The sequence below is a fragment of the Cnephaeus nilssonii genome (assembly GCF_951640355.1).
Source record: "Cnephaeus nilssonii genome assembly, chromosome: 6".
Lineage (NCBI taxonomy): Eukaryota > Metazoa > Chordata > Mammalia > Chiroptera > Vespertilionidae > Cnephaeus > Cnephaeus nilssonii.
Window position 1 is genome coordinate 16,885,061 of NC_137077.1, and position 25,322 is coordinate 16,910,382.

The window sequence follows — 25,322 nt, forward strand, 5'->3', positions numbered from 1 at the left end:
TTGGGGTGACATTATTCAACATGAATATATAGGTTTCATGTTTGGATTACTAAATTAAAAACCTATACATAGCACCATGTGCCCACTACCCAAAGTCAAATCTTCTCTTGCCACCTCATATTAGGACCTTTTCTTCCCCCACCCCCTCCCTCTGGCAACCACCACACTGCTGTTTGTGTTCATAAGTTTCAGTTTTATATTCCATATATGTCTGTGGAATTCTGAAGAAAATGTTTTAACACTACAGTGAACGCTTACCAGTCTTTGAGGGCAGAGGCAGAGTTCCTGGAATAGAAAGAGGAAAGGCTGAGGGATCTTTTAGATGGCCTTTAGATAGCCTGATTTTCTAACCACATTTATATTTCTTTAAAAGTGTCATTATATTTCTGGATGTCCTCTACTATCAGAAAAATTGTGCATTATGGACCCTAATGTGTAAGGTGGCAAACAAATAGGAGAAAGTGAGGAGCTGAGGGTTTGTTGTGGTATACATATCGGATAATGGCCTGCACTGCTGCAGAGAGCAGGGCTGGATGACCTCCGGAATCTCTCCCATTAAAAATTCTCTGTTTCTGATGCTCTGTGAAAATCTTTGCACAAAATCTCCTTGGACTGGCAGCAATTGTCTTGTACTTTTTTGAATACTTTTGAAAAACACTCTCGAGTGTATGAAAAGGCCTAGAAATCAGAGGCAGTGTGTGCTTCCCGATGATTACCCATTCCTTGAATTCTCTTTGGAGGATACTTGCTGGATAATTACCAGAACAAATCACGGAGTGCCTGGAGGACCCGCAAGGCAAAAGTGGTCCCTAAACAGAATGGCAAAGTAGGCAAAATTGTCATTGGTTTGCCCTACCTCATGCCCACTTCCTATCTCTAGCTTTCCCATGGCTTCACACTGCCCCCTGCCCCCAACCCCTGGCTCTCTAGGACCATTAGCTATATACCCTGTTAAAACATAAGATATCCTTGCCTAGTCTCTTTCCTAGTAAATACAGATTCATGCTATATTCCAGTCCCCTAGGCACCCTTCTTGAGTGATAGCTCTTTTTGAGTGACAATTAGCTCATCTGGCAAACATATTTCTGCTGTGAATTACTGTTTCTTATATCATTTGCAGGTTAGCAGGGGAGGGCTCTTTGGGGTTGTGTGTTAACATGCTGAACCCCAATTAAAGCCTAAGGGACCTTTTCTTCATACTGCTTTACTACAAGTTACATTTTACACATTACTGCCTTCTATCAAAAATAAACTTGAGGGAGTACGTTAGTCTTGATGTGTCCATTTCCTCTTACTCTCTTATAATGTGTATTGTCTTCCGGTTATATCACAGCTTCAAGAGTCATTTGGCTCTTGAAGACCACCAGCAGTCACCTGATCACCATACTCTGTTAAGCCTGTTGACCTCTTCATAAGGTTAGATAGTGCCCTCTACCCCAATCTCCAGCCTTCTTTAGTACTCCACTCATTTGCTTTCTCTGACTGATGAAGTCCTGCTCTTACATGCTGGCCTTTTTTTCCTTTGTTTGAACCCTCAAAGCTTCCACAAGAAGAACTTAGACTTCTCTTTCCTTCTCCCTAACCCATCCAGCTAATCACAAAATCCTCAGCCTGACATCTGCTAGATTGCAGTTCTGTTGCTATTGCTTCCATTTAATCTTGTGTTCCTTTTTCTTGAAATGTTTGCTGTACTTTCCCGTCTCTAGTCTCTTCTCCTGCGTCTGTCTCACACACAACCTTAATTGTTTAGTCTTGATACTCCTGCTATGTCCCGAATGCTTTTGTTTCTCCACTCCTGCTGCATCATTCTTACCTTTCTTTGAAATCTAATTCTTTCATTATTTTCTTTCCGCAGTCTCCACCTCTCCAATAAACACCACTCAAGAGAGAGCCAGGTGGGCCCCTCATAGTTCTGTTCTGAAAACATCTTCTGTTTCCTGGGGTTTCCATAACAAATCACCACAAATCCAGGGTCGAAAAACCCACCCACAGAAATGTATTCTCTTAAAGTTCTGAAAGCCACAAGTCCAAAATCAAGCTGTTGGCAGGGCTGCACTCCCTCTGAAGTCTCTATGAAATAATTCTTCTTGTCTCTTCCAGCTTCTGATGGCTCCAGGCATTTCTTGGCTTGTGGCTGTATTGCTCTAATCTCTGCCTCCATCATCACATGGCCTTTCCCTTTGTCTCTCTGTGTCTTCTTTTCTGTCTCTAATAAGGATAATTGTCATTGGATTTAGAGCCCACCCTAAGCCCAGGATGATTTCATTTGGAGATCCTTAACTTAATCACATCTGTTTCTGAAAGTCATTTTACAGGTACCAGAGGTTAGAACTTGGACATATCTTTGGGGACACTATTCAACTCATTACACCCCCTTCCTCTAAATCTATTCATTTACAATAGCAACCTTTCCTCTTGGAATGCCCTGCCCACCTATTTCAACTTGTCTAACTCCCTCCCAGTTTTGAATCCTACCCCAAATTTCAACTTCTCTGTGGAATGTCCTCTAAGTCCCTAGACTTACTGTCTTTTACAAATGCTCAGATTACCATGTGTCTCTCCAACAGAACATATCATAGTCTTGAGGCAGAAGTATGTACGAACCTATGTATCTTTCTTCTCCATAAGACTTTCAGTTTTTAAGGACAAGACCACCTCTGCAGAGCCCAGCAGAAAATTTCATGTTGAAGCTAGTTATGCATTACTTAAAATGAATGAGTTGCTAAGGCATGGATTTCGTGTAGGGGACTTCATGTCCATGGGTGAACAGTGGGGATCTCTATGGGCTGACAGGCTGTGGTTTTTATGTCTTAATCCAGCGAGAGCTTTCAAGAGAGGGGTGCAATTTAAATAAAGATAAAGTAGCTAAGCAACTCTGCACCCAGTACCAGGATTTTTTAAAAAAACAACAACATGGAGCGTTCTTATAATTCATAGACTGTTAGGCACCAAAGGAGCTCAGTGTCTAGTAGTCCAATGGTAAAGAAAAGTGTATGCTTTGCCTAAAGCCATACAGTGGCTCAATGACAGTCAGGAATGGAGTGCCCAGGTTTTCTCACTCAAAGCCGAAAGAGTAGTTTTTCCAGTATTTTCCTGTTGCAATACAGCCAATTTAATTTTTCTCTGTGAGCCCCTCCATGCTCTAATTAATAGCAAAGATGACAAAATTTACTTTGTTTTAAAGAAGCTTTGAATTCTCGAATGCCTTGAGCATGAAATATCTTAAATTGGAAAATAACTAAGTACAAATAATACTGAAATGTATTTCTCACATTTTAAATGTATAAAATAGACAGTTTGCTTTTCATCTCATCTTTTCACATTCTCACTAATAAGCAAAAGTCAGTAGATCATGTGTTCATTGGGTTTTGTGGTCATTAGTCTGAATCAGAAAGGTTGTCCTCTAATTGCTTACACCCTGTGTAAAGCACTCTGTTGACCAAGTTGAAACCAGCTTCCTTAGCAACAAAGTGAATCTCTAGGTCAAAAGCCTTCACCAGGTTTTTTTTTTTTTTTTTTTTTTTTTTTTTAATTCTTAGATGTGTTGTTACCAACATAGGAATCATTAGAACCTATTCTTTTAAAATTACATGTGGTTGTTAGAACCACTTTCAGAATGAAAAGTCAGGACCAAAAGATTTCTGCTTCACTTATAAAATTATGTATTTGGAAATCTTTCAGTAATACAAAAATTAAATCCCATTTAGCTATGATTTAGTAAATCAAGGCCTTTTATGAAAATAGAATAAAATTGGGTTATCCAAGAAAAACTGGGACATGTGGTTATTGTGCTATGCTTTATAAGCCTTACTAAAAGGCATAGATAAATAATATGTAGATAGATACTCAAGAATACCCTAAAAATGAGGGCAAATTATAGAATTGAGACCATAGAATGATCAATGAGAAGTTGAAACAATATTTAGAGTACAGGGATTGGATAGTTTTATATGATCCCTAACAATCTCATGATATTAAATTAATATCTATCTATCTATCTATCTATCTATCTATCTATCTATCTATCTATCTATCTACCTATCTATCTATCTATCTATCTATCAATATATATAAAAGGCTAATATGCAAAGTGTCCCCTTGGGAGTTCGACTGGGAGACCGGGAGTTCAATCACTAGCTATGATGTGTGCTGACCACCAGGAGGCAGTGCAGAACAATGGAAGGCCCCAGCCAGTAGCCAGATTGGCCCTGATTGCTGGCCAGGCCTAGGGACCCTACTCATCCATGAATTTTGTGTACCGGGCCTCTAGTTAATAATAATGAGATAACTAATTTTACTGAGATATAACTATCTGCCTAATCTATACTACTGCATTAGTATAATCTACTGTTCTAATAGTTTTATGTCTATTCCCTTAGTTCTCAAGGTAAACTTGTGTCATAGGTTGTAATAATAAAGTAGGTACTAATATTGTTCACATTTTATGATTTTATAGATGAGGAAACTGAGACACAGAGAAACTAAGTAATATGCTTGAAGTCACACAACTTAATAAATAGAAAAGCAGGGATGGATTGTGGTATGTAGGCTCCAGAATGCATTTTCTTAACCTCCATGTCATCATCAAAATTTACTTCTATGTCTCCATATGTTTGGTTATGTATAATGTAATGTAATGTAAGGTATGCTGGGAAGATTGGTTAAAATGTCTCTGAAATAGTGTGTGTGGGTGACTAGGATGTGTACGTTCATTTTCTGGTGAGTTATTGGGAAAGGTACATGAAGAGAAAATCCTTTCTTTCCCCCCATTTTTCCCAACTCTCTAGAATGGCTTGGTTATTTGACAACCACACATGCAAACACAACATAAAAAATTTGGGCAGTTAAGTCTCTCGCACCCTGTGAATGGAACATACTGATGGCTGAGCTGTCCCCCTGAGGGGAGGTGCTCTGGCACCATGCAGGAGCAGTGATATGGGGGCCCTGGGTTCTGGGCTCCTCTCTAATTGCTGTTTTTACCCTTCTTCTTGTCTTCCTAATCCCCTTTACTTCCAGAAATAGTGGGTGGCCTTATCATGAAGAGCGTCTTAACAAGAGGGAACTGAGCCTTTCAGTAGAGTTTTGGGCATCAATCTGATGCTTTTTTTGAGGAATTCTTATCCTGAATTTATGGCCCAAAAGTAGTGATTTGGTGTTCCTCTGTGGACAATCTGCCCTGGTGATCCAGTACAACTGGTCTTGTGCTATATGAAGGGAGAGGTCCCTCCCAGGAAATACAAGACTGGTCTATTTTACACAAGCTGTAACTCTTATGGGCAAGGATGACCTATCAACTAAGGATATGTTTGTCCAGGCAATTGGTTGCAATTGATAACAGATATAAAAAGACTCTTGTTAATGAATTTTCCAATAGTTTTTTCCTGTTGACTTACATTGGTCAAAGTTCAGTCATTGACATTACTGTCTGAATGCCCTTGACCTTTTGAATGATGTGACAGTGGTATTGCTTGACAAGCACCATACCTGGGTATTTCCCTAACTGGGGTGGCTGTTGACTAGCTACCTCCACATTGTTCTTCATTCCTCATACTCTTCCCAATGGAGAGCTCATTCAAATTCCATTGCTTCATTATCTCTTCCATGCAAATAACATTCATCACCTCTGCTCCATTTCAATGAATACCTCCTTGTCTACTGGATATACCGTATCCAAGTGGTCTTCTCACAATCACTTCAAACTCAGAATTTCCAACATCATTAACTGTCTCATATCAAAACTACGGTATGTCTTTCCTCCTAACAGTCTGCTGTTAATGCAATAGTGCTAGTCATCCTTACTCTGGAATTTTTTTTCAACCCATCTCCTTTATTCCTTACTTTTCTTTATAAGTAACATTTTTGGGGACTCATTTCTTCATCCTGATTTCCAAGGAATCACTTTTCCCTGCAGTGGCCTGATTCCTGCCCTGGTATTAGTCCCCAATTCTCCAGCAGATTAAGACTGGGTTCTATCTTCAGATTCCGGGACTCATCCCATTTATAGACAGAGGAAAATTAAAGAACATGGAGCTAATTGTTTTCATCCCTCTCAGAACCAAGCATCATAGTTTTAATCATTCATTTAAATTTTATAAATTAATTTTTTATTAGCCAAGTAATATGTGAATATTTTTATTGTAATAGTTGAAACATTACCATTAAAACTTAAGTCTCTATTGACCTTCTCTACTCTACCCTAGTGTATTCCCAGTTTGTATCCTTCCAGATCATTTCCTAAGCATTAACACACATACATGTATTCATAGAATATACTACTATTTTTTCCAATACAAATGATCACATATAAAAAGTATCATGTTTTTTTATTTGATTTCCACTTATTCAATAAATATTTATTGGGTAGCTGCTAGGTGCCAGGCACTGTCCTCAATTACTAAGAATGCACAGGACAACCCACAGAAGAAATAAAAAACCCTGAGTTCATGGAGTTTAAACGGGCAATCTATTCATGTGTTACAAACACATATATCTTATGCTTTTATTTTTTAAAATTATTTTTTATAATAAATCTTTATTGTTCAGATTATTACAATTGTTCCTCTTTTCCCCCCCTCCATAGCTCCCCTCCACCCAGTTCCCACTCCACCCTCTGCCCTTACGCCCCTCCTCACTGTCCTCATACGTGTACGATTTTTGTCCAGTCTCTTCCCGCACACCCCACACCCCTTTCCCCGCAAGAATTGTCAGTCCACTCCCTTTCTATGCCCCTGATTCTATTATATTCACCAGTTTATTCTGTTCATTAGATTTTTTATTCACTTGATTTTTAGATTCACTTGTTGATAGACATGTATTTGTTGTTTATAATTTTTATCTTTACCTTTTTCTTCTTCTTCCTCTTCTTAAAGAATACCTTTCAGCATTTCATATAATACTGGTTTGGCAGTGATGAACTCCTTTAGCTTTTTCTTGTCTGTGAAGCTCTTTATCTTCCCTTCAATTCTGAATGATAGCTTTGCTGGGTAGAGTAATCTTGGTTGTAGGTTCTTGCTATTCATCACTTTGAATATTCCTTGCCACTCCCATCTGGCCTGCATAGTTTCTGTTGAGAAATCAGCTGACAATCGTATGGGTGCTCCTTTGTAGGTAACTAACTGTTTTTCTCTTGCTGCTTTTAATATTCTCTCTTTGTCTTTTGCTCTTGGCATTTTAATTATGATGTGTCTTGGTGTGGTCCTCTTTGGATTCCTTTTGTTTGGGGTGCTGTGTGCTTCCTGGACTTGTAAGTCTATTTCTTTCACCAGGTGGGGGAAGTTTTCAGTCATTATTTCTTCAAATAGGTTTTCAGTATCTTGCTTTCTCTCTTCTTCTGGCAGCCCAATAATTTGGATGTTGGTACGCTTGAAGTTGTCCCAGAGGCTCCTTACACTATCTTTAACTTTTTGGATTCTTTTTTCTTTTTGCTTTTCCGGTTGAGTGTTTTTTGCTTCTTTGTATTTCAAATCTTTGACTTTATTCTTGCAACCCTCTAGTCTGCTGTTGGATCTCTGTATATTATTTTTCATTTCAGTCAGTGTATGCTTAATTTCTAGTTGGTCCTTTTTCATATCCTCAAGGGTCTCGTTAAATTTATTGGCCTTTTCTAGAAAATTCTTGATGAACCTTATAACCGTGGTTTTGAACTCTATATCCAGTCATTTGCTTTCCTCCATTTCTTTCATTTGTGACCTGTTTCTTTGTCTCCACATTTTGGCTGCTTCCCTGAGTTGATAGAGTGGCTTTGTATGCTAGGTGTCCTATAGGGCCCAGTGGCTCAGCCTCCTCAGTTACCTGAGGTGGACACTCTTGGTGCACCCCTTTGTGGACTGTGTGCACAGTCTTGTTGTAGTTAAGCCTTGATTGTTGTTGGTATCACTGGGAAGAATTGAACTCCAGGCCAATTGGCTGTGAGTATCAGCTCTGTCTACACAGGGAGAACTTCTGAGCTGGAGACACCATTATGAGACAAGACTTGCAAAAGCCTCTGTGCTATGCTTGGATGGGGCGGAGTCTTAGTGTGGAGCAGACAGCAATAGCTTCCTATCAGCCAAGCCCTAATAGGCCCCTGTGTCTCAGTGTCCCATGGTAATTGCTGCAAGCACCTATGAGAGAAAGCCACCCTCGAGTTTCACCCGCTGACAGACAGTCCAGTTTCTCCCCGAATTAGTCTGGGTCCCCAGAGTCACGTCTGGAACTGGAGTTCAGAGCCGTCAGGAGCTTTTGTCTCCCTCTGTATTGAAAAAGCCAGCCACGTACTCAGTTGCCAGCCCTCTCTGCGCACGCGCCTCCCTACCTCTGCCTCCTGCAGCTCCTCTGAGTCTCAGTGTGTTTTTCTCTTTCCTTCTAGTTGTAGAATTTCCACTCAGCCAGCCTTCCTGTGGTTCTGGATGATGTCCGTTTTGTCTTTTAGTTGTAGTTTTGAAATTGTTGTGTGAGGCAGCAGTTTAGGTGTTTACCTATGCCGCCATCTTGGTTTCTCCTATCTTATGCTTTTAAAAGACGATGTAGCAGTCTATATTACGAGCATGTTGGAGTTTATTTAACCACTAGAGGCCTGGTGCATGAATTTGTGCATGGTGGGGTCTGGCCGGCGCACCCAGATAGGGGCCGATGGGGGGGGAGGGGCCAGCCAGGGGGAGGGGCTGAAAAAAGTTGGCCGGCCCACCCAGCCCCTGATTGGGGTGGGGGGGCAATCGGGGCCAGGGTCGGCTGGAGGGAGGGGCCGCAGGAGGTTGGCTGGCGAGCCCTGCCCCCATTGGGCCGGTTGGCCGGCCACAGTGCCCGTCATAGTGACCCGTTGTTCTGGTTGTTTCAGTCTCTTGGCTTTTATATATATATATTCCTGTATTGATGGACATTTAGATTGTTTGCAATGTTTGGCTATGACAATACTACCATGAGCATCATGATTTGTGCCTCCTTAGGCACATGTGTGTCTCTCTAGAATAGATGCCAAAAGGTAGAACTGTTGTGCCCTCCAAAGAGGCCAAGCACTTCCAGTGGCATGTATGAGAGGACTTATTTTTGCACATCCTTGCTAATGCATTTTATTCATCTCATGAATGCAAAATGGTATCTTGCTATTATTTAAAGTCAATCAAGTTTTTATAATTCCCACCTACACACTACTATGGGTGAAATGTATAGACTGAGTCAAATCACCACAATCATATATACAGTATATATATATATATATATATATATATATATATATATATATATATTACAAATTTATCACCTCAAACATTGAGGGAGACAGATATCAAGGATAATGCAGGGAAAAATGGAAATCAAGTGACTACAAAAAATAAATAAAGCAGCTATCTTTGTTAGAGGGAGCAACAAGTGTTTGGCATGTAGGGAACAGATATTTATGGAGCACCTACCATACACCATTTTTGAGTGCTAGAATAGAAAGGGAGGCAAGATTGCTGCTCTTATGAAGAATACCTCCATGATATAGTACTCTCTTTTATTAGTTTCTCTCTTAAGGGTGTGTGAGTTTACTAGGGCTGCTATAACTAAGTACACAGTCTGGGTTTTCTCACATACTAGCAGTCCAGGATCAAGAGGTAGGCAGCACTGCTTTCTTCTGATGCCTTTCTTGTTGGCTTGTAAATGGCTGTCATCTCCTGGTGTTCTTACCTGGTCTTTCCTCTGTGTGTGTGTCCGTGTTATAATTTCCTCTTCTTATAAGGACACCAGTAATATTGGATTAAGACCCACCCATGTGACCTTATTTTACCTAAATTACCCTTTTAAAGGCCCTATCTCCAAATGCAGTTACATTCTGAGGTACTGGGCTTCAACATATACATTTTTTTTTTTCTGGCGGGGGGGGGGGGGGTAGCAATTCCTCTCATAAGAGAATTAATTATTTCTAAATTAAGAATAATTATTGGGCTACTGTCCGTGGCCCCCTATTATTTTTCCAAACCCCTATTTGTCTTTTAAGACTCAACTTAGTCCTCACCTCCAGATGCCTCCTATTAGCTCTAGTCTGATGTACTGCCCTGTCCTGTCTGTGCCCATGAAATCCATGCAAGTCTCTGCCATAACCCTTATTGTATTTTAGTATAATCCTCTGCTTGCTTATCCCTGTCCCCAATCAGTGTGGGCTCCTTAACATGGTGGGAACTGGGTCTTTGGTGTTGATCTCCACTACCATTTTCTGGTACATCATGAGTGCTCCATAAAGATCTTTGCTGAAGCAATCCTATCTAATAAAAGGGTAATATGCAAATTGACCATCACTCCAACACACAAGATGGCCACCCCATGTGATCAAAGTTGGCCACCCCCATGTGGACACAAGATGGCTGCCACAAGATGGCCAGCAGGGGAGGGCAGTTGTGGGCGACCAGGCCTGCAGGGGAGGACAGTTGGTGGGGACCCAGGCCTGCAGGGGAGGGCAGTTGGGGGGGGGACCAGGCCTGCAGGGAAGGGCAGTTAGGGGCAATCAGGCTGGCAGGGGAGCAGTTAGGCATCGATCAGGCTGGCAGGGGAATGGTTAGGGGCAATCAGGCAGGCAGGCAGGTGAGCGGTTGGGAGCCAGCAGTCCTGGATTGTGAGAGGGGTCCCAGATTGGAGACAGTGCAGGCTGGGCTGAGGGACACACACCCCCTCCCCCTGTGCACAAATATTGTGCACCGGCCCTCTAGTGTATACATAATCTGAATTCATACCAGAGTCATCTCCAGAGGCTGGGAGGACCGTTATACACTGTCCCTAGAAGGAAAGCTCAAGAGAGTGGGAGCAGCTGATGAAAGAGTATAAGGCTGAAGGGTCCTTCTTGGGAGTAAGTCTTTGGACTTCTCTCCTATTCCAATATGAGGAGTAGATATCTAGCCTTTCAAACTACTCCTCCCCTAAGGCCCATCCTCAGAGCAATTAATCCCTCACTAAGAAGACAAGTACAGGAGAGCCTGGGCTCTGATAAAGATATCAGCTACAAAGGCCTTGACATGTAACTCTTCTCCCTTATTTCCCCACTGATGGGGGTGGCTTTGGGTCGAAAGGCCAGGCATGACTGCTAATAAACAGAGTCTCATCTTCTTGCTTACCAGTTGCAGGAGGCCTCTTACTTCTTCTTTAGGAAGTGGCTACTTTACATCATTGTGAGAGCTTGAAGGACCCCTAGCCCTTCAAGTAGTTACTTGGAATTTTAATAATTTTCCTGGTTGTGTTTATCTATGCATGTGAGCATGGCTGGAAGTTTTACTAAAACAAACAAACAAACAAACAAACAAATAAGTAGAAAAAGAAAAAGACATAAAGAAAAGAGGAAGAAAGAGAAAGGAAGGAAAGAAAAAAAAGGAATGGAATTGCTCCAACAGATGACTGGCTTGCCCCTGAGAAGCAATCAGTGTGTGAGGCTTGCTTGGTTTTGATTTGTTCTCTTTTAAGATGAGGCCATTTCTTGCTTGCAGCAGTGATTGCTATTTCTCTAGGCTTACTCCAGAGCGTCTGTGAGGTTGTTTTATTCCAGTTAACAGCTCAGTAATTGGAAGTGTTCAGGGTGAGAGGCACCAGTGACAGGAGGAAGGGATTAGCCATTGAGAGATAACTGGGAGTGGGAGGCAAAGGAGGGGTGGGAAGGTTATTAAAAATATCACGAGGAAGGATGTTTTTAAAGAAGTGGCTCCACTTTAGATGGTCCCACAGCAAAGTTAAAATGGCCATTGTAAATCAGCTAGCTTTTGGCTATAAGATGCTTGCTCTTGAGCGGGTTTTGTGTGTAGATACTTTGGTAGGTCTTGATACCTGAATGTGTCTATATTGCATTAATCTATAGGCAGTCCCTAATGATGAATGAATTATGCTCCTGAAGTTGAGTCTTAGGTTGGTTGGTGAATTTTACGAACTCAGTTTTCTCTACCAAAGAGCATACCCTATAAACTTCAATGTACACAGTGGAGGCAGATTTCCTGATTTCAAACTATGCTTCCATCACTTAACGCTTGTGGGTTGGAATGAGTCATTTTATTTAAGTGTTAGTTTCCTCATGGGTAAAATGGGAATAATAGTAGCAATTCTTACCTTGTGAAATTTTGTGGGAATAAGGATCTAGGAGAAGTGCGTCCTGCCAGGCACTTAGGATAGCCCAGTGGTCAACAAACTGCGGCTCGTGAGCCACATGCGGCTCTTTGGCCCCTTGAGTGTGGCTCTTCCACAAAATACCACGTGCGGGCGTGCACGTACAGTGCGATTGAAACTTCGTGGCCCATGCGCAGAAGTCGGTTTTCAGCTCTCAAGAGAAATTTCAATCGTTGTACTGTTGATATTTGGCTCTGTTGACTAATGAGTTTGCTGACCACTGGGATAGCCCATTTGGGCCAACCACTGCATCCTCTGCCCCTATCTTGTCAACTTTCCCCTCTCTCCTTTCCTCCCTCCCTCTCTATTTGGCCATTGCACATGGGACCTTTGGATTCAGAAGAGTCATTTCTAGAATTCATTCCTCTCCACCCCCCCCCCCCCCGCAGGAGACCAGACCATTGAGAATCTTACTATAGATTATAAAATAACTAGAGGCCCAGTGCATGATTGAATCATGCACGTCAGGGTCCCGATGGACTCACCATCATGTATCCCAGCAGGCCAAGCGGCACCTCCACCTCCTCGCCCCTCAGACTGCGGCCCTTCGAGTCCATCGGGACCCTGACAGATGGCCGGGGTGAAAAAGCGCCCCACAGGGGCGGGCCGGTTAACCCGGACTTCACAGGGCAGGAGGTGCAGCGTGTGCGCAGAGCGACGGGGCGTAGGTGGATGCGGTGCTTCTCCATGTCTTCCTCGTCGCTGCTCTCCATCCTCTGCAGGGTTTCCGTGGCTAGCTGACTGAGGCCAGAGCTCGCTCCCCCACTTTTGATGATCCGCGGCCGCTGAGGGGGTCTCCCCTGCTGTTGAGAGGCGCAGGGGGTGGGACCCCCTCAGCGGCCTGGATCTGGCCGTTGAGAGGCACAGGGGGCGGGAGTCCCGCCCCCTGTGCCTCTCAACAGCAGCGTAGCCCCGCTCAGTGGCAGCGGATCCGTGCCTCTCAATGGCCGGATAGGCCACCCTGAGTCCCGCCCCCCAGCCTCCGCCGCCCAATCGTGGGCGTAGCGGAGTGATGGTAATTTACATGGTACGCTATTATTAGATAGGATAAGCAATCATGGTTGTCGTTCCATTTTTCCAAGGTAGATAAGCTTGATTCTTGATAAAACCCCTGTGAGGATGCTCATGACCTTGTATCTGATCAGGCATGGGCCTTTAACAGAACTGGCTCTGAATGGTTCTGCAGCAACAGTTGGTGTTACTGAGACATGGGATGCAAATTTCTCACAATACCGAATGCCCACTTAATTCTCTGCCACCTCTCCTCCCAAGGAGGCCCAATGACATCCTAAAGGTCTTTTAACTTAAGATAAGACCCATTAGGAAGAAAGCTAGCTGCCCAGGACTGAGCTGCAAATTGCATGCACGCATTGGAAATTTGGGCACCTTTTGAGCTCAAAGGAAGATCTAGAATTCATGGTGGGGAGTAGTGGGGGGAGGCTTCTTCTAACCATCATACCCAACCCCCTGCCTTTTCTTTTTCTTTTTCCTTTTTCTCCTCCAAATAAACAAGCTAACCATGTCTATAGAATTATTGAGCTTTGTTATTTGAATTCACTTTCAAGAATTATTGACCCAATAGAACTTAATGACACTTCAGAATTGAGACCCTTTGTGTAAATCCTTCATCCTTTGCAGATTAGCAGCCAGATGGGGTCTGCATGGCCTTTAATGTCCAAATGCTAAAATCTATACCAGTCTTTCATCTGAAAGAAAGTTACTGTTCTTACACACCAGCTTGATTTATGAAAACACTGGGACATCCACAACAAAACAACAAAATTTAATTGATGTCCTTTTCCTTTCTAAAAAAAATTTAAGTCAACAGACTGATCAACTGAAGATCAGGCACATGAATTCACAGCTTTCTCTCATAGGTTCCTTGTTCGTGGCCTGTAAAACCCGACTTCTAACAACGTCAAATTAATTGAGTATGTAGAGAGCAGCCACAGCCACTTAAAGCAGACTCTATTTTAACTTTATCCATGGAAAATATGCAAGTGTGTTTTCCTAGGTTCTGTGTAAAAAGCCCTCCCTCTATTGCCAGCTTCTGAAGTGTAATTTTAGTTTGAATATTTTATTAGCGACATCTTTACCATCCCCCCAAACTCCCAAAGGAGTATGCTATGCTGAATTTGTTTGCTTTTAGCCAAGTTCCAATGAAAGTATGAGATTACTAGCTCAGTGCCTGGCTCCTTTGGGATAAGAGGATATTGGGAGCTGGAGGAAGGGGTGTAGTTCTATTGTGGAAGCCCAGCCCATTTCTTTTTAAAATGAGCCCAAGTGCACAGCCCAGGCCCTGTCTGACACACACACAACTTGGGCTGGCGCTGTTATTACCCAATCAAGGCATCTGCCCATTTCTAATCCTTCAACGCAGAAGAGACAATTCCACCGTCCCACATAATATGTACCAGTTGAATGGATCCCAATTTATCAGGAAAACTATAAATTGCAGAACACCAGGCAGAAACTAAAGTAATAAACCCTGTGATTTCTGTGCCATACATTTTAGGCTGTTATTTAAGGTCTCCAAGGAGATCGGTGCCATAAAAACCATTTCTCAGGAATTCTGCCAGCTATAGGAGTGCTCTGCAACTGTTCATGCTAATATATTACAACTTGTTTATCACACTCTGGAAGCCGCAGCTTCAGCAGCATTACCAAGGGAGGAGAAATGATGCGCATACCCTCTCAATAGGCAGCCAGATTTTTGTTTCTTATGTATACATGAAAAAGGATGCTTTTGTTTTTCTCATCCTCTGACTACTCTTGTACCCCCTCCCCAGAAATAGTCCCTGAGCTCAAAAGAGCCAGAATAGGACTTCTGTTCATCTTCTTACCTCCTTGGGAGACCATACCACTATCAGTACAAAGGTAACATGCAGCTGTGTGGAGAAGGTTGTGCTGAATTTTCAGGTTAATTTCACAAAGCATCCATGTGACCTCAGGCAGGTTTTTTTTTAAACTGTTTTAAGCTTTAGTTTCCTCATCTATGCTTTTGTTTTAAGGAATAACAATGCCTTCTGTGAGGATTAAATGAGATAACAGATGTAAAGAGCTCCTTATGGTGTCTGGTGTGTAGCAGGGACTTGAAAAATGTTAGTCCCTTTCACCTAATTAGTTGATGCAATGAACAGAACGTAAGATGCCAATTTGTTACTTTTATAAAAGAGTTGAATACAATGGAAACAAGATCTGAGTGCATTAATTCTGGCTATCTGCAGAGTAGAGAAATCTTTCTAGGCTACAGATAAAGATAACTTCCCTGTGTTAGTGGCCTGGGCCACATGGCAAAATACCCCAGACTGGGCAGCTTAAACAACAGACATTTATTTTCTCACAGTTCTAGAAGCAAGAAGTCCAATAGCAAGGTGTGCCTGTGATACAGATGTCCCGGGGGTCTGGAAATTCAGGGGTTCATGACATACTGTGGGTTCTTGGCTTTGCACAGGAAATAATTCAAAGAGGAGCCAGCATGGAGTTTAAAGTGAAAGTGAGTTTATTAGTGAAGCAGGGGAACAGAGAATGGGATACTCCATAGACAGAGAGGCCCCCCTTTTAGCAGAATTTGCTTCCTTGATTAAGGTTCATTTCATTGGGGAGTAGGGTATTCAATAAGGTGGAGGAATACTCAGGATCTTCCCAGGAATAAGGTGGAGATTTCTCAGAGGAGCTCTGTTGACCATTTTGTATCTTTATGTTTCAGATCACTGTGGTGCGGGGAGTGTTGTTTAGTTTGTTTATGTATTATAATGAGCGTATAATGAGGCTAGAGGTTACCATTATTAGTTGCTATGTTGGATCAAGCTGATCTCTTCCGGTTTTAAGCGATAAATCCAGTGGGGGGTGCTCTTCCTTCTCCTTAGCTCCTGTAGCTTTTATGGATTGCAGCTGTTCCACCACACACCCTGTCGCAACTTCTGAGATCTCCCTCTTGGCTTGTAGATGCCTGTCTTCCGCCTGCATCTCCCCATGGTCTTTCCTGTGTGCATGTCTGTGTCCTAATTTCCTCTTCTTATAAGGACACCAGTCATATTGTATTAAAGGCCTACCCTAATAACCTCATTTTAACTTTAATTATCTCTGTAAAAATACTATCTCCAAATATAATCACATTTTGAGGTCCTGGGGGTAAGGACTTCAGCATATAAATTTTGGGGGATGAAATTCAGCTTATAAACCGCCCCCCCACCTTGCCACCCCTATTTTAGCAATGGAAGAGGGATAGAGAGGGCCCACTTGATACCACTTGAAGAGGTGTTATGTGGGTCTAGGTGAATTATGGGTTCATTATCACATTTTAAAACATAAAGTGTATTTGGAAACTCACCCATTATATTGTTTAATACATGAAACAAATCTAGCCAATATAGAAGTTTCAATAAAAATATTACTATCTTCCAATGTCCTGTGCTTAATTGGTTACCTAGCAAAGGACTTGAGAAAAAAATGTCAAGCCTTCCCAGGAATGGATTAGCAATATGATGACTGTGAAATCCTTTAGGTTGCTGAGAAGTCATTTCCCAGTTAATAGAGCTGGTAGTTATCTAGTGTGCTGTCACGGGTGGTTTGGCCCGTGATGGATAATGGCTGGATCACAGAGTGGGACATCTGTGCCAAGAAGAGGCTCTGCACATCAGCATCTCTGACTTGCTTCTCTGCTCTAGGGACTAAGGCTTGAGAACTCAGAGTGGCTTCTTATCTCTGTGTGGCCAGTATAGCAAGCGAAGGCAGGGAGGAGCTTAGCAGCCAGGTCATGGGGGCTGGTTCTGGGGAGATATGTTAGTTTTTTATGTCCCCAGTAACAAAGCACTACAGATGTGGCTTCAAACAACACGTATTTATTACCTTCCTTTTCTGGAGGTCAGAAGTCCCAAATTCATTTCATGGGGCTAAAGTTGTTGATAGGCTGGTTCCTTCTGGAGATTCTGAGGAAGAATCTGTTTTCTTGCCTTTTCCAGATTCTGTAGACCACTTGTATTCCTTGGGTAGTGACTCCTTCCTCCATCTTTAAAGCCCATAGCATAGTGTCTTTGGATTTCTTCCTGATTCTATGACCTTGCTTCCGTCATCAAATCTTCTCTGTCACTCTGACCCTCTTGCTTCCCTCTTTCACTTACAAGGGCCCTTGTGATTACATTGGGCCCACCTAGATAAGCCAGGATAATCTTCTCATCTCAACACCCTTAACATTTTAAAAATTGAATTTATTGGGGGACATTGGTGCACAAAATCATACAGGGTTCAAATGTACTACTCATCAAAACATCATCTGCACACTGCATTGTGCACCCATCACCCAAGCAAAGTCTCTTTCTGTCCCCATTTTCCCCCCTTTGCCCACCTCTACCTATCCCCACTCTCATTCCCTCTGGCTATCACCACACCATTGTCTGTAACTATGTGATATACATATCTCAGGCCTATTGGAATTCTCTCTGACGTAAATTCATCTTGGAACTAGTGTCTCATGCCAGCACTCACCCTGATGCAATGCTTATCAACCTCCTTTTCACTTGATGGTCCTCGGTGGTGTCAGCTACCTCCCCAAACCACAAGGTATCAAGTCTGCACACCCTCTTCTTAGAGGCAGCCTAGAACCCTTGTTCTCCATTCCTGCCTTTTGCCCCTCTCCTGTCAAACTCTTTGCTTACCTGCACTGTCCCTAAACCCCATGATCCACATATTTTCTAATCTCCCATCTCCCTCAGTCAACAACATGGTTCCATTGTGGTTCACATTCTCAAATCTGTTCCAAAGATGTTGCTAGATATTTATCTCCGAACATCAATCATCTTTAATTCCTTCCTCTTTCAATCATCCACTTATCTACCTCTGACAAGTATCCTGTGACCACTATAGGCCAGACACTATTCAATTTATTTGGTAGGAATATTTCTGAAGACTTGGGCATAAAGAACTCATTTGCCTATTTCAGATCTCAGTGATGCCTGCATTATCCTCCTCTCTATATCTACTGTCAAACATTCTAGCTTTTGCCCTTAATCCCTCTCAGAGCATGTAGTAACTTCCTTGCTTGTCTCCTACCTGGTTTAGCTTTAATTTAGTTCCCTCCATACATTGTTGCAGGGTTAATCTTTAGAAAGCAGAGTTTTATTTCAACTTTCAATCGATTTAATTTTTCTATCTAAACCGTCTATAGCTCCCTATTGACTGTAGAATAAGGTCCAAACTCTCTAGTGTGACATACAAAACCTTCCATGATCTGGCTCCTCTTGATCTTTATAACATTACATCCCATTTTCCCCTTTCATGAATCTGATCCCAAACTGATTTTCTATGATTCTCTCCATCTTCTTCTTCTTTACCCCTCACCTTCAGATGTAATCTACACATATTCCGTTTTTTTCCTTTTATTAAAGTATTTAGTCCTGCATAATCTCTTGTATGAGTGAGTCCATTTGTACTCAATAAATATCTGTTGAATGAATGACTAGGTTCTAGCCTGGTATTTAGCATATCTCAATCCAAAACCTAATACTTTGCACCTTTGTCATGGCAATAAATACACTGTATGCTGTATTATATTTGTTTATGTATATATCTTATCACTTCCATAGTTCTTTTGGTGCTCAGGGCCATACATGATTTACCTTTATCCACAACATGCTAAACCATCCTCTACCTGAGCACAGTGCCCTGTACTTAGTAGGTCCTCAAAAAATTGTGTGTGTGTACATGCATGGGTGTATGTTGAATGGTTAGACCCTGACAGAATGTTTTGAGGATTATAGAATAGATTTGAGGCACATAGCACATAGTAGGCTTTCATCTGGAAACATGAAAGGTGTTAGTGGCTGATAACTGTGCCAAGCCATTTCTATAGGGACGTTTAATAATGAATTAAAGAGATAAATGTCTAATTTTAGGGTTCTGGGACCGAGTGGAAGAGGTATTTGGGGCAGGGCTCCTCTAATTATCCCACATGGGCAAGGGGACCCTCAGCACAGGGGCAGCCTATCCCGTCACACTGGAAGCAATTGATGCCTATTGGCATTAACACTGTAGAGTGAGGTGCACTGGCTTCTGGTGGAGCCTCAGGTATTGGAATTGGAGTGACTGGGTTATCCATCACAGGGTTGGGAAGAATATTGGTTGAACCAGTAAATAAAGGTATCAGAGTTGGGGTGTGAATGAGAATGCTGGTGTGGCCCTCTTTGCAATGGTCACCTCTCAGGGTGCCTCTCACAGAGGTGAAGAAGAACTGTGGGTACCGAAGAAATATAGAGCTTCACTGTTGCCTCGTTTAGCGAGCAGGCAGCTCTCTAACTGTGCCCCTCTGATAACCACATGTGTTCTTGTTCTCTTCACTTGGTGCCAGTCCTGGGGAGCACAGACACAGGCTGGGGGTTGTGTCTTTATTAGAGACATTAGCCACCAAGGGAGCCTGCTCAGAGTTGCACATGGTTTTCTGCTGAGCAGGAGGCCAGCAAAGTCACACGATTTAATTAGAGACAAGATTTCAAGCTTTGTTTGTGTTCCCAGGATTTGGCGAGATGGTGCAGCTGGGACCCTGGTATCTTGCTTCCTCTGTTTAGGTAATTGGTACAGCAGGGAGGGCTTTATTGGACCAACGGTAAGTTTTCTTTATTGAAGGTTTCCAATACCCAAAATACATTTCACTGATTTTAAATTAGTCACTGGATGCAATCCAGCCAAGAAAGGCACATGTCTTAGTAACTCTTGCTTAAATTCTCCTCTAAGAGTTGGAAAAGTCAGGGTTAGACACCCAACGCACACAACTCTTACTTTAGAGATATAAAGTTAACTCTTTTTTGTCAGTCTTTTCTATCACTTATCTCCTTTGTACATTTCAGAATGCTGTCAATCCAAACTAAAAGTATTACATGAGAATCCATCATATCACTAGCCCCCTTACCATCACATGTTTTTCCTAAATACTGACCGATACAGCCTATTCTTGCTATTGCTTTCTTCTTGTCCTTGGCCATCCCATATGCAGATGACCCAGTGTTGTGCCAAGTGAAGATGACAGTTTTTGGCCTTTGTGCTGTCATTGATCCTTTTTACACCCATGGCAGATGGCACTAATTAATTGATCATAACGTACTTTGTCAAAGAGCTGGGTCTAGTGTGTGGAGTTCTACTCAGAAGAGCCCCAGGCAGCCACCACTCGTCAGTGAAAATTAGCATGTGAGATAAAACCCATTTTCCCAATTAATCAGTTTCTATTGACTCTTAGAAGTGAAAAATTAAGATTTAGCTCACTTACAATGTCCCTTTCTCCTCCAAGACTTTCAGTTTTTCTACTGATCATCTTTGTAAATTTACATGCAGCACATAGTCAAATAATGCCATTTTGTTCAACGTTTTTTGTTTTTGTTTTGTTTTGTTTTGTTTGTTATAATGTTGATGAGATGCCACAGGAACCTAACTCTTATTTATATCAATTAGACTATGGTAAAATCAGTTACTTTATATGTCATTTTGCTTAAAGTTGTAGAACCTATTGACATCGAGGACTTAATGTAGTTAAATTCTTCTTTCTTGTTCAACCAGGTTTTAGCAGTATTCCTTGATTTCCTACTTTGTAAGTGTGTAATAGCTTTCTTATAGTTTCCTTCATCTTCCCCCATTTCACTTTTCCTGATCATTCTCAATGAGACAGTCTACCCTCACCCCTCTATTCTTGTTAGCCTGCTTTGTGTGTTTTTCTTCATAGCATTTTTCACCACTTGAAATAATACATATTTAGTTTTTAATGATCTCCTCCCAAGTAGAATTTACATGTTGTGAAAGGAAATTTTGTTTTGTTTTGTTTAGTGCAATATCCCTAGCACCTAGTATGTACCTAATCCTGCTCCATACCCTGGTTAACTTACATTGGCAGAACCAGCCCTTTGTGTGTGAGGAAGGTATGAAAAGAACATCCTGCCTTATGGATCACTAGGGCATTGAAAACTTCCATTGAAGGCACTCTCCAAACAAGGATCCCACTAAAAGAAATCCACTTAACTGATTATCTACCTTTAACTTTATGAAGTGTATTGGATTCCTGGGAGAATGAAACCCAGAACAGACAAATTTTAATGGGAAGTTTCAGAACATGGTTTTCCTGAAGGAGGTCAACGTTTGGGAGTGTGGGATCATGCAGCTCAGAATATAAATTGAAAGGAGAGATAGAAAAGGAACTTCACCTACTTAAATATTTCCTATTGGACAGGCTAACAGCTGTATGTACAGCAGTAGTGTTCTGAAAAGACTGGCCTTTGAGGCAGACAGACCTGGGTTCTAATTATTTTCTGCCACTCTTAGCTGTGTGACATTGGATGGGTTACTCAACCTCTCTGAAAATTAATGAACACTAATCATAAAGACGAAACCATGTTGAATAACATCTGCATATTTCTGCTCAATTGCTCAAACACAAAATGGAAAAAGTCTCTCCATGCCTTGGGAGCAGTCAAGGAAACAAAGACAATTGTTCAGCTATAATAATGAGAGGGGTTTAAACAATAGAAGTATTTCATTATCTCTCATTATAAGGAGTGTGGTACTAAGTCACTTTCTGGTTAGTTCAGTAGGTCTGTAATGGTAGTGAGCAAGGTCAGAGTCTGCTTCACTATTTCCTCAAGATTTAAGAAGGATGCAGCAACTTGAAGGATATTCTTCTGTCACAGAAAGATTAGAGAGCAGAAAAGTATTTCTCCTCCTCCTCCTCCTCCTCCTCCTCCTCCTCCTCCTCCTCAGGATGCAGCAACTTGAAGGATATTCTTCTGTCACAGAAAGATTAGAGAGCAGAAAAGTATTTCTCCTCCTCCTCCTCCTCCTCCTCCTCCTCCTCCTCCTCCTCCTCCTCCTTTTTAATTGGGGAAGACACTCCATCCCAGAAGAAGCAGGTTCTGCCCATAAGAAGCAGAGGACAGAAGTGGTTGTTGGATAGACAACTAAACACTATCTACTGCAGAGATGAGGAGACTAAAAGAATATGTTTGGAACAGATATTTTCATTCATCTTCAACCTGTAGTACTATACAGGCAACAGTAGATAACATTAAAAAAAGTCCACAAATCTTGATCCAGGTTACCGAATAAGGGTTACCACTTTCTGCTATATACTGGACACTTTACAAACATAAACCTATTTACATTTTCACAACAACATCTCATAAAGTAGGCAGCACTATTCTTCTATTACAGAAATCAAAAAATGTACAGCAAGTTGCCTAAGGCCATCTACCTAGTCAGTGGCTGAGCTAGGATTTGAAGCTAGGTTTTTCTGACTCCTGTGTGTGTTATACTTTGATGTCTCCACTGCACTCTTCCCCAAATACCCACCTGTCTCAGCCAGGAAAGACGATCTTCTCAGTGGCAAGAAGTTGGTCAAATAACTGCCTTTAAGGCCCTCTCCAACAGTCACCTATGGATGGAGCACTCTTTGAGGACTTTAGAGATCTTTTGTTTACTTTTGTTTTTCTCCTATCATCCTAAAAACATTTTTTAAATAAAGTGTGCTTAGTATGATTCAGTGATTCTGAAGAGGTTTTCCCCCCCCATGTTTAATTTTTCTCTCTGACTGCTTCACTCATTGTAGCTCCCATGGCTGTATAAAGCCAGGGCAATTCTTTGGATGTCAATCATTTTGAAGGGTGACTTTCTTGCATGACTTGGTAAGATCTGAAAGGAGGATAACCACAACGGAGAGGCTGTGGTGAGGCATCCCCTGGCAGTTGTCAGTCTTGAGCATCCAAATGTAATTGCTCTATTTTATTCACCACAGCCTGCCTGCTGTGTTCATCAGGCTGCCCAGTGGAACAGAAGGTAATCAGGGTCGAGACGGCCTCAGAAATCAGGCACTCACAACCAAAGTTAAAGATATGTTAAAAAAATTACTTGGATGTGATTTTCTCTCATAGAACTCAATTTCTGGATAAGAACAAGAGGAAACAGTGCAAAAACTGGGACACAAAAATTCATCTTCACTGAAGAAAATGCAGGCAGAGCTATGAACATTTAATAACTTTTGTATCCAACTGCCCATAGTAAGTGCTTGCTTAATGCATAGACAAGACAGGGAAATTCGGAAAGCTGGAAACTCAAGGCATTTCCAATTTATTTGAAAAACTCTTTGATCTGTTTTGAAATTTAGGATTCTGCTTTTGACTTTGCTAGATAAAGTTGGAGTAGAAATGAATTATTCATATGAAATATTGCCTCAATAACACTGCATCAAATAAACATAATGAAAAGCTGCCCATGTTATATAAGGGAAGCTAAGTCACAACTCTTTTGAATTGCAAAGTTAAGCACTCCGGGCTAGAGTCTTCCCCAACAGTACTCTATGGGAGAATCCATTTAGGAGGATGTAAGGCTCAGATCCTTTTTATTTCCGGTCAGACATGCATTTGTGGTTTATGGGTTTAAACTACAGTTGCAACTGTGGTGTTATTAAATCGCACAGTCCTCGTTCTGATTCCATCTAAGTCATTGGAGGCCACAGAGCAATATCTATGACGCTGTATCTCATACCACTCCAGCATTTTATGTTTATCATAGAAATATGGTAACCGGTATCACCACCATGAATTGTGCCTATTCTAATATTTTCAGCAACCACTGGGGAATACCTATAGCCATGCCTTAAAGGGAACACTTTAAGGCAAATAGAACCCTCAGTTATTAGCGATGTCTCTTTTCTGATGATGCTTAGGCTTATAGGTGAAAAGAGAGAGAGAAGGATAAAGTAAACTAAAATAAACAGTGCGTGTGAGGAGTATTGAGCTCTGCTTAAATTCAATATGCAACACTTGAATTCTTGCTGACAAAATCTGATTTTAAAGAGTTATAGTTCAATAAGGGTATAGGAAGTCACCAGAGTTAAACTTGGGCAAATGGTGAGGAAGACAGTCTATCTTCAGATTTGCCTTTGCCCCCTTCCACTGTCCTTTGGATACTTGAGGCTCCACAGGAGCAGGCCCACCACACAAGTGGGTGCTCCGTGTTTCCCAATCACTGATTTAGGCTCACCAAGGGGCTTTATAAAATTGGATTCCTGATGGCAGACTAGATCTGAATTGGAGTCTCTGTGCGTTGGGGAATGACCTACACATCCTAAGGAACTGGTGCTCAGCTGGCCACAAGTGGAGTGGGGTGCGGGGATTCAGAGCACAAGCCCTGCATTTGGCCTGTGGGGGAACCTTGGGCAAGGTCGTGAACCACTCTGTTTCTGCCACCTGTGAAATGGTGACAGCAATGCCCATCTCTCAGGGTGGTTGTGAGAACTCAGTGAGATGTTTTCTCAGCCACCTGAGCCCAGTGTCTTGGCTGTGTCAAGACTTCGAGTGGAAGGATGGAATTTGAAGACACTTCTTGGTGCTAGAGTCTGGGGTAGTTCCAGCTTGAGTCTAGGTTTCTTTATTTATGAATTGACAGCAACAATACCTGCTCATTCTGTCACTGAAAATTGTTCTGAGGAATAAATGAGACTGTGTAGTGGTTCAACTTATACTTTATATAAAATAAGTATTATAACAATGTTAAAATAAATGTTATAATATAAATTATAAATATATGCATATAGAAAATAATATATAAATGTAATACACAAATAAAATAATAATGGTAGATATAACTTGGGCAGGCACTGTATTTGGTATGTAAGTTAGTAACACTGCTCCTCCAAAAAAACAAGTATTGTTTATTGAGAACTCTTGGCTTTGCACTTGGTGAGGGGCTATCTAGCATTCAGAACAAGCTCTTATAAAGCTCTTAATACGATCCATTCCAAGTGCTTTATATATGTGCATTAATTTAGTTATAACTACCAGGAAGCCCTTGTTGTTTTTGCCATTTCACAGGTAAGGAAAGTGAAACCAAGAAAGGTGAAGTAACATGCTCCAGGTCACACAGTGAGTGCTAGAACTGTGATTTGAACCTTGCCATTCTGGCTTTGGAACCAGCTCTAAACTACAATTCTAAGCTGTATATATGACATGAAATATATTTCACAATAGAGTGCCTAATAAATTTTTGTCAAATAAGTGACATTAGTTTCCTTTGAACTTTGTGTCTTCTGAGGACCATTAGACTCAGCAGGAGAACTGCCTGGCCTTACTTTCTTAGTGGATCCCCTCTAGAATACTGTGCTTAGCTCTAGGTGATGGGTTTAAATGTCATATAACATTTCCTCCTCCCTCCATCCCTACCTTCCTTCAAAAATATTGATTAGGCATGTGCTATGT